Source organism: Asterias rubens, chromosome 2 (genome assembly GCF_902459465.1).
Source record: "Asterias rubens chromosome 2, eAstRub1.3, whole genome shotgun sequence".
NCBI lineage: Eukaryota > Metazoa > Echinodermata > Asteroidea > Forcipulatida > Asteriidae > Asterias > Asterias rubens.
Genome location: NC_047063.1, coordinates 20,097,742 through 20,114,337, shown reverse-complemented (window position 1 = coordinate 20,114,337; position 16,596 = coordinate 20,097,742). Strand labels below are relative to the sequence as shown.

The 16,596-nt window shown below is 36.5% G+C and overlaps 1 long non-coding RNA gene across 1 annotated transcript; it reads right to left on the bottom strand.

Moving 5' to 3' along the window:
- Nucleotides 1-4,338: 4,338 nt before the first annotated feature.
- LOC117307243 lies at nt 4,339-9,091 on the bottom strand. Its single transcript, XR_004521058.1, has 4 exons — nt 8,844-9,091; nt 7,709-7,911; nt 6,888-7,257; nt 4,339-6,479 (listed from the first exon to the last, which is right to left on the bottom strand). It is a non-coding gene; the product is annotated as an uncharacterized LOC117307243 (long non-coding RNA).
- Nucleotides 9,092-16,596: the final 7,505 nt, after the last annotated feature.

The window sequence follows — 16,596 nt, the reverse complement described above, 5'->3', positions numbered from 1 at the left end:
TAGTTGGGAGCTCCAATTTGTATAGCCGCTTTGTTGCAGCGTGGAGGTATTGTAACAAAACAAACTCCCAAGCATGACGTCAAAGCATTGTCACTTTGATGCATGCTGTCAACGGCAGAAGTGTTTTTAGTTTTTCAAAATACTAAGGTTGGGGCCAGATTGTTTAATAGATAATTACGATAAATTTGGAAGTGTACAAATATCCAAACTACATTTAAAGCCATTATACCTTTTCGGTACAGGAAAAAAAAAAAATTCATAGATTTACAAATAATTTACAGGGTTTACAGAAGGTAATGGTGAAAGACTTCTCTTGTAATATTGTTCCATGAAATGCTTTACTTTTGAGAAAACATTAAAACAATATAAATTCTCGTTAACGAGAATTACGGATTTATTTTAAACACATGTCATGACACAGCGAAATGTGCGGAAACCAAGGGTGGGTTTTCCCACTATTTTCTCCCGACTCCGATGACCGATTGAGCCTAAATTTTCACAGGTTTGTTATTTTATATATTAGTTGTGATACACGAAGTGTGGGAGTTGGACAATACTGTTTACCGAAAGTGTATAATGGCTTTAAGTGGTAAACAAACTCATTATAAACAGAATTAGATAGCATGAAGCTTGTTGTGTATTTCCTTTAAACAGCCAATAAAGGATGATCTCAAATATATAGATATTACAGTTTTCTAACAGCTGCAGTCCATCCAGGAAACATAAACAAATATAACAAGTCTCTTACCTCACGTTAAAACATGGTAAAAATTCAGTGCTTTGATGTTGTAAATTTTCTTATAAACTGGTAATGGATTGTTTCTATCCCTGCAAAAGACAGCAACTGAATTTTTGTCAAACCATTTGAACTGCATGCAATGCAAAAGAGAACATTTTCAAAATTCATTATTTTTTAAGTTTTGAATGAGTTATAGATGAGAAAGTTATTTTCACAATTGTTTTTATTTGTCAGTGTAGGGGTGCTTTGTCAAGTTCATTTTAACACAAGTTTAATGGGGTTGGAACGTTTCAGTCCTAAGATTTCTTGAGTTTTGTGAAAAGTGTTGTTTCTGTCCAAAGATATCTCAGGACGTCATTAGTATGTATTACCTTATTGTCAAAGTTATTGGGTACATTTCTTGGTTTGTCATGTTCTTTAGCAAGTCTAACGAGATACTAGTAATTCCGTCCAAACAATTTCAGGAAGTTTAGTTACGTGTTTTTAAATGTAAATACTTCAAAAAGTAAAATTATAATAACTGTTGCTTTTTGGTTTGTTGGGATGTTGTATGTTTCTTTGTTGTCATTACCATAAATTACCATGTTATGACAATTATTTTGCATATTTGTTAGTGTAGGTGTTCTTTGACAAGTTCTTTAACAGATTTGATGAAGTAGTTATAGTTCCGGCCAAATAATACTCGGGATGTTTGGTAGTGCGTGTTAATATATTTTAACAAAGTAAGTCTGCAAATTTAAGAAACCAGATGTATGTTGGTGGTTGGAAAGTGTGGTTTGTTTCATTACCATTCATACAACTCATATAATTATTGTAAGTGTAAAATTTGATATGTGTGTTACAAAAGTTATATGACAATGACGAAATAACTCTCAGTTATTGCCTTGGAGGTTCATCCAAAGGTTTCAACATTTTTCAGGTCATACTGTAGTATTTACAAATGCCAATTTCTATAAAAATTAGCAAAAGGTATTGGGAAGCAATTTTTTCACAGTAATAGCACAGTTTGAGCTTCAAGTGTGGTGTAAATATTTTTGTGGTAAAAGTCTTTACTAAACATAACTGCAATTAATTTGGAGGTGTTCTGTTTAGCTTTATATTCACTTCAGATCTCACCCCCTTTGTCGTTAAGGGTTAATATGTATGATTTGGGTTTAGGTCATGATTTAGAACGAAGATACACATTTTGGGAATTATTTCTTTCAAAATGAATTTGTTTTCGAGGGGGCTAAGGGGGGAGGGGCTCACAGACGTGTTCCTTACCAGGGCTGACTTCATGGACCTGCTTATGCACAAAAAGGCACAGACCAACTATGCTTACCAATATGTCTACCAACCAGCTAAAACACCATTTCACATGTACCATTGATTGATGACTGACCCTGCTTATAGCTGCACACTGTTTGAACGGAGCTATGAAACTGGCCCCAGGTATTTGTAGCAAAACTCCTTATACCAGTACATGATTTGCCCATCATAAAAAAGGTCTTCAGCAAACCACACCAATGTGACGAATTTAGTTTTATGAATTGAACAACTTGTTCATGTAGTTACAGGAATTACACAAGAAACTGATGCATGTGATAAATACACTGCAAACTTCTTGAAACTAATATTCCCTTTTTACGGGCCTTCTGCCAAGTCTTGTCAGTTTTTGTATTAACTTCTCTTATATTTTGTATAAGGCGAGGATCTCGAATGATCAGCTGTGCTGGAAGGGTCACCCTCGTTAAATACTGTTGTAAAAAAAAGATAAATAAATAACTGGTCATCTCTTTGATAATTATTTCATGTTTCAGTTTATTTCAGTGTCATTTACTTTATAGTTAGCAGTGCAATTAACTACTGAAAATTTATCCTTAGAAAAATAACAAAATTATCAGTTAAAAAAAAATTATAAGCATTTCTCAAAATATAGTTTGTATCCTGGGTCAAGTTATACAAAAGTGTATCAGTAGAGCCTCCTTTATATTTAAATAACACAACATTCCAACTTCAAAATGTACAAAATTTGATAAAAATGCTGGACTTGCCCCCTTGAGTTTTTGTCAAGGATCATTATTTCACTAAATTAAGCTTATATTTTTTGTCAAGTTACATGAAAAGGCATAAGTGAAGCCTACTGCATAATTAAAGAGCATAACAATTTACCCGAGTTTGATAACAATGCTGGACTTACCCCTTGTGATTGTTTAATTTTATTCATTTTTTTCAAATAAGAATATTACCCTTAATTTAGCTTATACCTTGGTTCAAGTTATATAAAAATGGCATCAGAAGAGCCTACTGCATTGCTAAAAAGAGCATAAAATTCAACTTGAAAGTTTACCCAAATTGCTGGACTTAACCATAGTGGGGGTTTTTCTTTTCAAATATTAAAATTTCCTTGATATAACCTACACTTAGCTTGGGTCAAGTTAAAAAAAAAGGCATCAAGAAAGTCTATAGGATATATCTCTTGAGATGTTTTTCAATTTGTTTTTCAATTATAAATATTTACCTAAGTAAATATATTTACTTAAGTTTATATAATGGGTCAAGTAACATAAAAAGGCATCAGTAGAGCCTAAAAAGCATACACTTGCAACTTAATAAGACAACATTTACCTACTATTGATAAAAATGCTGAACTAAGCCCTGGTATTATCAAATGTCAATGTTCCCCTCGATATTGCTTTTGCGCTGGGTCAAACTAAATAAAAAGCATCAGCCGAAGAGTGTACTATGTTCTTAAAAAGCATAAGATTCAGCATAAAATTCCAACTTGAAAATTTACCCAAATTTGATAAAATTAAGTACGCCTACCACATCACGAGGACCATTAAACCCCAAAATTGGTAAGCATCAATTAGGAAATAAGTCCAGAGATGCCAACAGTTCCGCCTATTGCTAAAGGATTCGTCAAAGTTAAATAGACTGCTAAATAACTAATTGAACACTGGAATGCTCTCAATTGTTTAATGAACACCGCAAATCCTTGATTTCATAAAGGTAATTTCAGTCTTACTTTATAAAAAGTTACTTAAGCTATAGTTAGATAAAAAGTTGCTATAACTAGTTAACATTAAAACAACACATATTCAAAGATATGGTTGTATTTGTGAGTGCTAATAGACAAAAGACACATCCTCTAAAATGATGGTTTACTATTATGCTATGCGCAGATTGAATAGTGGCTGGTGCTAAGGGTCAGATGTTAAGGTTCGTAGTGAAATATTAGATGTGGTATTTTTTATTATTTTAGTTCAGAGGTTAAAGGCAGTGGACACTATTGGTAATTACTCAAAATAATTATCATCATAAAACCTTTCTTGATTACAAGAAGTGGGGACAGGTTGATAGTATAAAACATTGTGAGAAACAGCTCCCTCTGAAGTGACGTAGTTTTCGAGAAAGAAGTAATTTGATTTAAAGACCTCAAGTTTAGAATTTGAGGTCTCGAAATCAAGCATCAGAAAGCACACACCTTCGTGTGACAAGTGTGTTTTTTCTTTCATTATTATCTCGCAACTTCGACGACCGATTGAGCTCAAATTTTCACAGGTTTGTTATTTTATGCTTATGTTGAGATACACCAACTGTGAAGACTAGTCTTTGAAAATTACCAATAGTATCCACTGCCTTTAAGTGATTTGTATTGTGACAAGAAATCACACTTTGCTTAGCAAGATTTGTATTCTTTGTGAACCTGAGCCCTTTGTGCTGCGATGGTGGCCATGGTTTGTGTTCGCATTGCAACAGACTTGTGTTCGCATTGCAACAGACTTGTGTTCGCATTGCAACAGTCTTGTGTTCGCATTGCAACAGACTTGTGTTCGCATTGCAACAGACTTGTGTTCGCATAGCAACAGACTTGTGTTCGCATTGCAACAGACTTGTGTTCGCATTGCAACAGACTTGTGTTCGCATTGCAACGGACTTGTGTTCGCATTGCAACGGACTTGTGTTCGCATTGCAACAGACTTGTGTTCGCATTGCAACAGACTTGTGTTCGCATAGCAACAGACTTGTGTTCGCATTGCAACGGACTTGTGTTCGCATTGCAACGGACTTGTGTTCGCATTGCAACGGACTTGTGTTCGCATTGCAACTTTTGCTTGAGAATTTCTCAATGGAAGAGTATCCTGTCAATTGGTGCTCAAGTGTACACTTTGAAATGTCCCACACATTTTTTAGTCATACCTCATGATTAATGCAAGTTTACTTTGCTACATAAACTTGTGTAGCTTAGGACAATTCCAATTGGTGTAAAATCTTACAAATTGAACTAAACAACTTGACATTCTATCTTGATTATATAAACATCAATTTATCCGGTTGTCTCCCTTTATAAATTTTTTTACATGACTGAAAAATTATCATGGGCATTTCTTAGAAAATATAAATGATTTTGAATTTAATCACAGACAAGCACTTATTTCCAAACACTGGGCCCCCTTGTTGACATTATTTTTACATAGTGGTACAGCTTCAGTTATTGCACAAAAATTAATTCTCCAGTTGCAAACTGTGACCAATGTTTTTTTTACATTTTCACTCATTTTCAGGCAAAGTATCTCATCAAGCAAAAATACTTCATGAATTGCACTACACATTACACAACACAGATGTTTCCGGGTTTAACGGGTTACCTCAGATTTTGATAAAAGCATGTCTAAAGACAAAAGCTGTACCATCTTGAAGTTCTATTCCTAACTACTGTGAATCCATCAAAGTCCAAAATATATTGTACTTGAATATAGTTAGTCTTATTCTGTATGATAAATCAACAGTGTTTGGCATGGGGCCAGGTGTGCCAATATTTGTAAAACATGGACTATATTTCATCTAGCTTGTAAGCACAAAAGCTTGCTTAGCAAAAGTAGGTTAGCAGCCAGAATACCATACAGTTACCATTGCAAAGACAGGTACATCAGTCATTATACTTATTTTTTTTATTGCCAAATGTTATTACAAAATTTATTGGCTTGGCAGAACTTTCTGTTTAAACTTCATAAAATTTGGTCCTTATGCGAGTACATTGTACATTGGTTGGAGGTTGATGGATTCAAGAGAAGCCTATACTTATGTTAAACCAAGGCTGAGTTTGTGGCTGCAGATACGGCTGTGACTTGATCATTCATGTGAACATGGGTTATATTTGTGTAAAGCAGTTGAGGCTCGCTGCAACGGCCACAGCCTTAGCTGCAGTCACAAACTCAGACATACATAGTCTAGTGTCTCTACTCTTCAAGTGTCTGTATCCACTATGGTGCCGTCATGGTCCTGCTTGTTCTAGTCGTACATGTGGGGAATCATCTAGACTTGACACAGTCTTTTGTCAGCTCGTGACAGTCCAAAATGTTTTGTAGCCCCAACGTCTCTACGATCGCCACTTCAATGGTTGAACTTAAAGCAGAGTCTTCTAGTTACACTTGACACAGTCTTTCAGATGGTGGCACACCATCCAAACAGCGTTCATTGGCCTCAACTTAGTGTTAGTTATAGCCTCAAACTCACTTGAACGGTCCAACATGTCGAAGAGTCATTTGGCTAGGCTCAATGCAGTCCTTGCACAGTCTAAAATGCGTTGGTTAACCTCCATATCCTATTTAACTACAGCAGTTGAACGTGTTGTGTCAGAACAGAAAGTCATCTGGCTAGACTTGTTGTAGTCCTTCCTCAGCTGGTGGCACAGTCTAAAAGGCAGTGATGAGCCTCAAGGTTGGGTGTATGTCTTCTCCAAGGTCATTGTCTCAATCTGCGGTAGAAGTTAACATTTTCCATGTCAAATTTTTATAAAGTCTTTTAATACAAATTTTGCTCACACTGAAAGAAAAAAAATGGGAAAGTCTGAATGAATGTGCAAGAAAATTCTCCACCAGCTCTGATCAGTTCTTCAACTCATCCAACTTGACACGGCATTCCAAGTTTGTTGTGGTTTTACAAATATTTTTCTCTGGAAATTCTTTACCGTCTAGTTTTTCCACCGTGAAGTGTTGTTACCACTTGTTTGTAATGTGTGTTTACTGCAGACATAGAGGATGGCTGATGTCTATTGAATTTCACACAGTGACAGGTGCTCATTCTGAAACTACTTTGCAAAATTTGTCAGATGAACCTTCTCTTCTTCAAAGAAATGTTTTTGACTGATATTTTTCAAACTTACCAAGTGGTCTGTATCCTCCAATGATTCCCCAATGAAACAAGTCTGGTTGTAGTCGCGATGGCTCAAGAGAATGAAGCCTTCAGTCAAGGCGCTCCCTGCAACCCAGACGGTAAACACTGTATACTCTCCTCTAATGCCAAACTCAACAGCTCCAGCTCTAGCCACTGCACAAGAGAATGTAGCCTTCAGTCAAGGCGTTCCCTGCAACCCAGACGGTAAACACTGTATACTCTCCTCTAATGCCAAACTCAACAGCTCCAGCTCTAGCCACTGCACAAGAGAATGTAGTCTTCAGTCAAGGTGCTCGCATCACCCCAGATGCTCATCCAAACAGCTCAGTTGTAGCACCACTCTGCAAAGCACTCCTTAACTGCAGGAAATAGAATAGTTGGCCATACAAATTTGTCACTATCCATCGACACATTTTTGTGTTAAAGGGGAGCTGTTTCAAGAAGGTTTGTGGAGATTGGTTGTACAAACAGGATTTTAAGTTAACTGTTCCGAATTTGTTTTACGCTCAATGGTTGACGATTGCCGATGCTTGCTGATGTAGAATCTCAATTGATACCTTTTTGATTGGTGGTTTCAACTGTCTTTACTACTGTTGAGATTTATTTCATTGTTTCCCCTTTCAATTCAACTCAATAAACATGCATACACAACATGACGCATCAATCTAGGTTTGTTTGAAGCCTTAAAAAACAACTTAATATGATGAAGTTTTCCGACCAGTTTTTTTGGATTTGTGGGTTTGTTGAAAACAATGAATGTTTAGCATAAGCTTTCCCCTGATAGAATTGGAAGAATGTGTTTGAACTTACCAAGTGGTCTGTTGTGGACTGTAATGTAAGCATCTATATCGCTCCACCCAAGGATTCACATCGCAACAGGTCTGGTTGTAGTTCACCATCGCACAAGAGAATGTAGCCTCCAGTCAAAGGCGCCCCTGGCACTACAGTATGTACGTCCACTGATGCTCAACAGATCAGTTGTAGTCAACACTCTACAAAAGACTCCTCATCAACTAAAGGAAAAGATTTAAAGTAGACCGAGGTCAATTTATCAACTATCTATTTAGACAGCACATTATAAAATTAACGAAGAGCTGACTTCTATTGCTACAAAAAGGGTTGCATTTGGAGGGCTTTTTTAATCAAACACAGTTACAAATTAACTGGTTCTGGAATTGTTTTTTACTCAGTAGGTGGGTGTTAATCCATGTTTGCTGATGTAGATCTAATTACTTTTTATTGCTGATTTCAACAGTCTTCACTACTTTCTTTGAGAGATTTGAAGAGAAAAACTTCCATTCCTCCTCATTGAAAGTGCTCACACACCATGATGCAACAATCCAGGTTTGTTTTTCATACTTAGAAACAATTGTTTAATCAAGTTTTTCACCAGTTGGTTGTATGATGTGTTTGTTAAAAACTAGAGCATGGGAATGAATGCTTTTCAAATTGATGATCTCAAGCCTTTAAAGGCAGTGGACACTATTGGTATTTACTCAAAATAATTATTAGCATAAAACCTTACTGGGTAACGAGTAATGGGGAGAGGTTGATGGTATAAAACATTGTGAGAAACGGCTCCCTCTGAAGTGGAGTAGTTTTCGAGAAAGAAGTAATTTTCCACGAATTTGATTTCGAGACCTCAGATTTAGAATTTGAGGTCTCGAAATCAAGCATCTGAAAGCACACATCTCCGTGTGACAACAGTGTTTTTTCTTTCATTATTATCTCACAACTTCAACGACCGATTGAGCTCAAATTTTCACAGGTTTGTTATTTTATGCATATGTTGAGATACACCAAGTGTGAAGACTGGTCTTTGACAATTACCAATAGTGTCCAGTGTCTTTAATGGTGCGTATTTCTGTGATTAAGTCCTTTGCCAAATTTTTTGACTCAACCTTTCCCTCAAAGCAAACTTATAGAAGGAATTTTTTAAACTTACCAAAATGGTCTGTTGTTGACTCTTTGCCTCTGTACCCACGGTTCACATCGCAACGTGTCTGCTTGTACTGTAGCCACGACACAAGAGAATGTAGCCTTCGGTCAAGGCGCTAGACTTGGTTCAAGACTCCCCCTGAATTTGCCACAAGCGGGCGCGCTATCACCCCGACGAGCTATCATTCACAAACCAAATAGCGGTTCTCGGGTCGATAGTGGTTCGTGTTTGATAACGCTTCAGGGTAATAGCGCGCTCGCTTGTGGAAAATCCAGGAGAGTCATGAACCAAGACTATACGCCTCTCTTAATATTTATGCATGACGTCATAACTCTTACCCAAAATGAGGCTATGGGCGCACGATCCCCAACACTTGCAGTGGCTGCGCCCATCGCCTCGTTTTGGATTAGCATTGTGACGTACCTCATGCATAAATATTAAGAAAGGCGTGTCAAGGTGCTGCTCACGTCACCCTAGATGATATAAACTGTTTCTTCCACTGATGCTCATTCAAATAGCTCATGTTGTTGTCCCATACAAAGACTTCTCAGCTGAGGGAATAGGAAAGGTAGAACCAGAACCAATCTGTCACCATAATATAAGTTCATACAATTTGTGTAATAAATTGTGAAAATAGCTGACTCACATTCCTTCAAGAGTTGCTGCAGTTTTGGGGGGTAAAACAATACACAATTTGGGTACGATATACCCAATTTGGGTTCAGCAAGTTAGTTCATTCTCAAGTTGTGTTTACCTCATTGGTTTGCTGATTGTTCATGGATGTCAAATCTCAAATGATATTATAGTATTTCGACTGCTTGTTTTACAAAACTTTTGATTCTGTTTTTACATCTGCTGTGGAGAGATTTTTTTTGCCAGATTCCAAAACTTGTTTTTCTTCTTCAAATGTTTCCAGGATAAAATGATGTTAAGATTTGTTAATGATTCTCTTGAGTTATTGCCCCATTTTGAAGGTAATTTCTTTACCAGTAAGTTGTAAAATCTGATACATTACTGAACCTTTTGCGTGACCCGCTCCCTGTTGGTAAACATTCACCTCAACACAGTTTAAAATGTCACCACTCAAACTACTTCATCATTTCTTGAAAGAAAAAAATTATCTTCTTCCTGGAAGAAAAACTTATCTAGAAAAGGTTATAATTTTGGGGTTGTATCATTGGCCAAAGTCAGGTTCACCATACATACCTGAGAAAGTACCCAATACTTTACCGTATTATGTCATCTTACTATCTTAGTGCTGCCATCTACGCACACTTCTTTGCCACAACATCCACTTTTGCTGGTTACAGATATTGGGAAACAAAAACAGGGTGTTAGGGAAAATGAGGCACTGGACACCATTGGTAATTACTCAAAATAATTGTTGGTATTAAAACTTACTTAGTAACAAGCAATGGAAAGCTGTTGATAGTATAAAACATTGTGAGAAACGGCTCCCTCAAAACTAACACAGTTTTCGAGAAAGAAGTTATTTTCCACTAAAATATTTGAGTTACCGAAATCAAGCATCTGAAGAGCACACAACTTCGGGTGAAAATGGAGTTTTTTCTTAATCTCGCAACTTCGCCGACCAATTGAGTTCAACTTTTCACAGGTTTGTTGTTTTGTGCATATGTTGAGATACACCAAGTGAGAAGACTGGTCTTTGACCACTACTAAAGGTGTCCAGTGTCCTTATTAAGCTGTGTAGGGGATGATTATTTGCTGCTCAACCTCGTACTTACTTAACCTCATACTTAACGTTTGCTGCAAAAACCTGACCTCATTGACTCTGCTGACCTGGGTTCGTGAGTTCACAGTGTCCACTCAGTTTCTCTGTTTGTTTGGATACTGTGGAAGACAAAACAATAAGATTTAAGCTGTGAGAGGCTAAAAAGAATGGCTAGAAACCGCCGGAAAAGGTTGGTTAGAACATGGAGCAATGGTTAGAAGTAGTTGCGATAACGTAACCCTCCGCCCGACGGCCGGAGGAGGGTCACGTTATCGCAACTAGGATATACGCTGCACGTTTCTTTTGTTTGTTGTCTTTTACACTTACCCATACTTAACCTTTTCACCTGTTAAACTTGACCTTTGCAGCGAACCCTGACCTCACTGTCCTCCGGTTCAATCACCATCAGGGACATTAGAGGGATAGTGATGGCTTAGTTCTTAGTTTTGTTTCAAGACATTATCTTTTGTTTGTAAAAGGACAATTGTTTTTACTGTCCTTAAAATGTTGTGTCAATGCAAAAAAATGAGATTGAACATCTTGAATCAAAACTAAGGACTACACCAGCCACACCTTATACTTAACCTGAGCCAGTACACCTGTTGAAAGAATAGAGAGTTAGTCTTATCTCTAGGCCATTACTAATTACTCTAGGTCTTTCTGACTTACCATCATACAGACCTTATTGAAGTCTTGCCTCTTTGGGTGATTTGCTCCTTTCCCATCCTTTCTTCTATTTGTACTCCCCATTTATTTATTTTTTTATTGTTTACTTTCGCAGCGCTCACAAAGTATTAAATATTTATTAAAGTATTTGAAATGATTTATAATGCAACATATTTGCGTTTAGGACTACAGATGGTTTCTTAAAACTTGTATATCCTACAAGTTTTCCGTGGGTTTTTTATTTGAACTTATTTGATCTAAATAAAAAGGATTGCAGCAGTTTTGTGTATAATTGATTTTACTTGTGATTTTGCAAAACCTTTTGTTGTTTAAGATGAGTAGGAAAAAGTCTACATTCAGAATGGATTTAACGCTGATTTTTGAATCTTTAAATGTTAATTTAGCTGGTTTAAATTATACATTTAAATCTTCTAAAACAGACATCAAATCTTTTTACTTTACTGGAACTTTGTCCTGAACTTGATTTGATTTGGTTATTACAGCTATTTTGTTATTTATTTTACTATTTTTGAATTAACAAAACTTTTACGGTCTGATTGAATATTTACATTCAGAATTGATGTAATGCTGTCATTAGGCATAACGTAAATATTAATTTAGGTCATGACCTAAATTATATATTTAGTACACCTTAATCAAACATTAACCATCAAATGAATGCTGATTAAACCTAAGATTTTTAATGTATGTCAAGCGTTAGATTACTTTTTCAACACTTATTTATGGTTGTAGGTTTTGTGCTTTCATTAAAAGCGGTGCAGAATACAGAGCAACCCCCCCCCCCTGTAAAAAAAAAAAAAAAGCTGGACGTTTATGTGTATTTAAAAATCATGACAGTTATATATATACATGACAACGGATGACTTGGAATATCAACCCTGACAGAATTGTCCAGTAAGACCAGTCTCCTAATTAAACAGCATCACTGGCTTCGACCAATATGCAAATCAAGAAATGCCAAGAAACAAGAAACTATGAAGTCACCTTGAAAGCTGCACATGCAAGGACAACATCAACAAGATCGTAGAGCATACTGGGGACAGGGGGCGGTACGAGGGGTGGGACTCTGCAAGAGAACGGGTTAGATCTTCTCTTACACTTCGAAGTCTTCGTCTTGATCTTGATCTTGATTGGTCAACTTGCGTTTTCCGACCTCCACTAATGCAATCCAAAAATTTAGGTTTTTTTCTCATTTGTTTGTTCTTTTTGTGAAAAGTCAAATATTTAACTTTATTTTTCTTGCAAGTTGCTCAAGTGCCTAAAAGGGGGAAGGGGTATATTGTCCAAAATGAAAATCTTGTATTTGTAATGATGATTAACTAGTTTTTAATCACATGTGGATGGTTTATGGAACAAAAAATGTGATCATGCCCCTACTGTAAAACAGTTTATAAATTCTAATTGTTTCATTTCTTCCAATGTTTTTTTTGGGGGGAGCTGTACGCTATTTTTTATTGTTTAGGGCCTACAGCAAGTTTGGTCTGTTTTAGACATGATGAAACTCTACCTGGATTTGTTTTCTGGCTGTCTTCTACTATGCCTTTTGTTAGTATGGCAATTAAGGCCATAAAAGAGTCCCTTTATTAATTTCTATCAACGAGGAGAATTACACTTGAGCAAACTTGACTAAAAAGTGGAGGTCGGATGTTGCCAAGTTATCCTTACCTGAATCCGGCGATGACTCAGGCGATGACTCCAGCGCTGACTCCATACGTCCACAAACCACATATCCATCGACATTCAGCTGCCACTGGTCTCACAATTGTGCGGAGTACCTGAAGGGACAGGTTAAATAAACATTTAAAAAATATTAATATTTATACCAGTATTATTCCTCCATTCAAATTATTTCCCTCAAAATAACACCCTTGACCAAAAAAGAATTCATGTCAATAGACAAAATAGTTAGTTTGAGGGAATAAGGCAATATTTTGAGGGAATACCATTTAGAGAAATAATTTTTCAAGGGAATGAATTCGTAAAAAATATTTCGGATTGATTAGGCCTAACATAGTTTTTTTTGTTTGGGGGGAGGGGAAACGCAAGAAAAAATTTCACCACTTTTTCACTCACTTTTCACCAAAAAGGGGATTATAATAATAATAATTTACTAATTTTGTGTTGAGCTCTCTCCAGGACCAGCCTGTTCGAGGGCGCATTACATTAAAAATTGCATAAGAAAACTACATAGGCCTACATACAAGTAGTAAACAGTTCAAGAAAAGTAAGCCTACGACATAAGAAAAATATAAGCACAATATAAATCGAAGCCTTACAGGCAAACAAAGGTCCATAAACATTATAAACCCGGAAAGAGCTGGGGGAAAAAACATGCAATGGTACAAGAAAGCATTTAACAAGTTCACAATAAAAACCAAAAATCAACAAAATCGACAAAACTCACTGACAATAAGCATGCACATTAATAAAGGCCTTCTTAAAAAGAAGTTTTAAGGTGTGATTTAAATACTTTTTTGTTACCCGCATTCTTATGAGAATGCAGTCATGAAAATGCTGTAAACAAATGAGATGGCAAGTTTTTCCATTGGTGAGGTGCTGCTGAATAAAAAGCTTGAGTTCCCAGAGTAGCCAGCATTTTAGCAAATAAAATATCAATTTATCTATAAAAAAAAGAAATAAAAAAATGCCCCATAAATAGTACTGAATACGCTGGACTCTTGCTGGGTAGGCCTACGGACATTTTTTTTTCCGAACAAAAACAACTGTGAACATAAAATAGTTTTATGTTGGAAATAAATAATTGTTTATCACTTAGTTTGTTTTTACCTATCCCTCTCTGTATTGGTCAGCTGTCGGCACCAAAGATGTTCCATCTACCTGCAACCCATCTCGGCAACAGTCCCATCAATGCCGCCTGAAGCTTGGCTGGACGACGCGTCGATTGCCGGGGGCTCAATGCTGGCTCTGGGTGGGTCTCGCCTCGTAGTTCCCGATCTTGGTCAACCGCGCACCAGTCATTGTCACCGTCCCAGCTGGAAGAAAATAATGAAACCCGTGAGTGATAGCCAACGCCCCAAGTCAAAAACTATCAAATTTACAAAACAATATTATACATTTGTATGTGGAGAAATAATTCGAGGTAAAAGCTTCCAAATTAGCCTTACCTAAATAAGATGTCGGTGGTACCATATAGAGCAAGACAACATTGGGCTTTGGACATGAAGTTTTACTCAATCTGCACTCTACGGTGACTCGATGGAAGTCAAAATGCTTTTAAAGTCTCTGTAGTCAAAACTAGGTAACTTCAAGGAGCTCGTAATAATGTACCGAAGAGAGTTCAACTGTGAATTTTGCTTGAAAAGGGTGTTGCTGTTTTTACTGAGTAAATTCTGTGGCCTGACAAATGCACAAAGTTCACGTAGCTTGCCGGCAAAGTGCACAAGTTTCGCATGTAGCTTCAATTTGTTGACCAAGCTTTGAAAAGAATATCACATTCGGGTGATTCTCAAAAGTGCAGCATGTGCTGAAATGATTTCTGAATGCACATGAATGACATTAGTCGGTTTTATTTTATTTTTGCTGGTAAAGTTCATCCGAAAAAGCGAAGTCCAATTCCCACGTTGAACTGAGAGGTGCCGGCCGCCATGCTGCTCTCCAGTCCAGTACGCGATAGGCAAATGATACAGTTATTTTCCACAACCAGTCTTCGAACAACGAGCGCAAAACTCCTTATTTGCATAACACTGACGATCTTCAATGAGGTGACATTCCACAGTAAACCCCGGTCCCAAATGTGTAGCACAGGTGTTAGGTAACAAAAGGGCGGGAAGAATAAGATTGAGTGCGTATTCCCGGGAATGCAACCGAACGGTTTTTTTCCTGAACATGGTATAGGGATGGGCCAATCCTATTTTAAAATTCAATTTTGGTTTTATAAAAAATACAGCACCGTTGTATGCTTGGGGTAGGGTCAGACTTGAAATGAAGTTTCAGGAGCCAACTGGTCGTATCTGTAGTGGGGGTGGAGGGGGGGGGGGGCTAACGGACAGATTCACTCCCAGGGCCCACTTCATAGATCTGCATTTACACAAATCAATTTTGATTGGCAAGTTTTTTTTAAATGTTTTCTTAGATTTTGCTGATAGCAGCAGACTGTTAATGATCAATCTTAAAGACACTGGACACTATCGGTAATTGTCCAGTCTTCTCACTTGGTGTATCTCAACATTATGCATAACCAACCTGTGAAATTTTAGCTCAATTGGTTATCGAAGTTGCGAGATAATGAAAGAAAAAAACACCCTTGTCACACGAAGTTGTGTGCTTCAGATGCTCGATTTCGATACCTCAAAATCTAATTCGGAAGTCTCGAAATTAAATTCATGGAAAATTAATACTTTCTCGAAAGAGGGAGCCATTTCTTACAATGTTTTACTATAAACAGCTCTCCATTTTCCATTAATCGTTACCAAGTAAGGTTTATGCTACAAATTATTTTGAGTGATTACCAATAGTGTCCATCACTGCCTTAAACAGCACAATGAAATTGGGTCTTTGAGCAGGTACAAAACTCCTTATACATGATGTTCTCATCATAAAAGGGTCTTCAGCAGACCAAACTAAGTAAACGTGACGATTTCAGTTTCAATCATCTTTTATTTCATTAATAAATGTTCAAAGTTACAGGAATTACAACCATCTGAAAGATGTGGAAAACAACCTTAAAATATTTGTTATTTTTATACTGGAAATTACTGGAAATTAAATGGAAAACCGAGAGCATTATTTCATGGTCATCTTTTTGAAACATATTTCATGTATCAGTTTATTTTACCCGGATTGTGTCATTTACTTTATAGTTAGCTGCTCAATTTATAATTGAAAATTTATCCATAAAAAAAGAAAACAAGTTTCAGGCGAGGTAAAAAACCTTCTTATGAAATGGCAAATTATGGATTGACATACTGAATATTCAATTCTATTTTAAGCCATGCTTTCATGCTTCAAATGAATCTAAACATACATTTACAGACTCTTTCATATACTATTAGAATAAAAACATAATTTTGTTTTAAATAATGTGAGACTATTTAGCCTGCAAAGACAATACATAATACAACTTCAGATCAATTCAAAGATACCTCACATTTAAAGGTAGCGACTACAATTAACATTTGGTATTTAATTATGTCAGATCCTATTGCTAGAGGCTTTCATCAAAGTTAAATAGACTAATGGGTTACTATAAAAACACTGGAATTCTCTGAAATGTTGAATAAAACACTGCTAAATTCTTGATTTCATTCCTGTTAATTTCAGTTATTTCAGTCTTTCTTAAAAAGTTAATGAAAGTATAACGAGTTGTTCACATTCAAACAA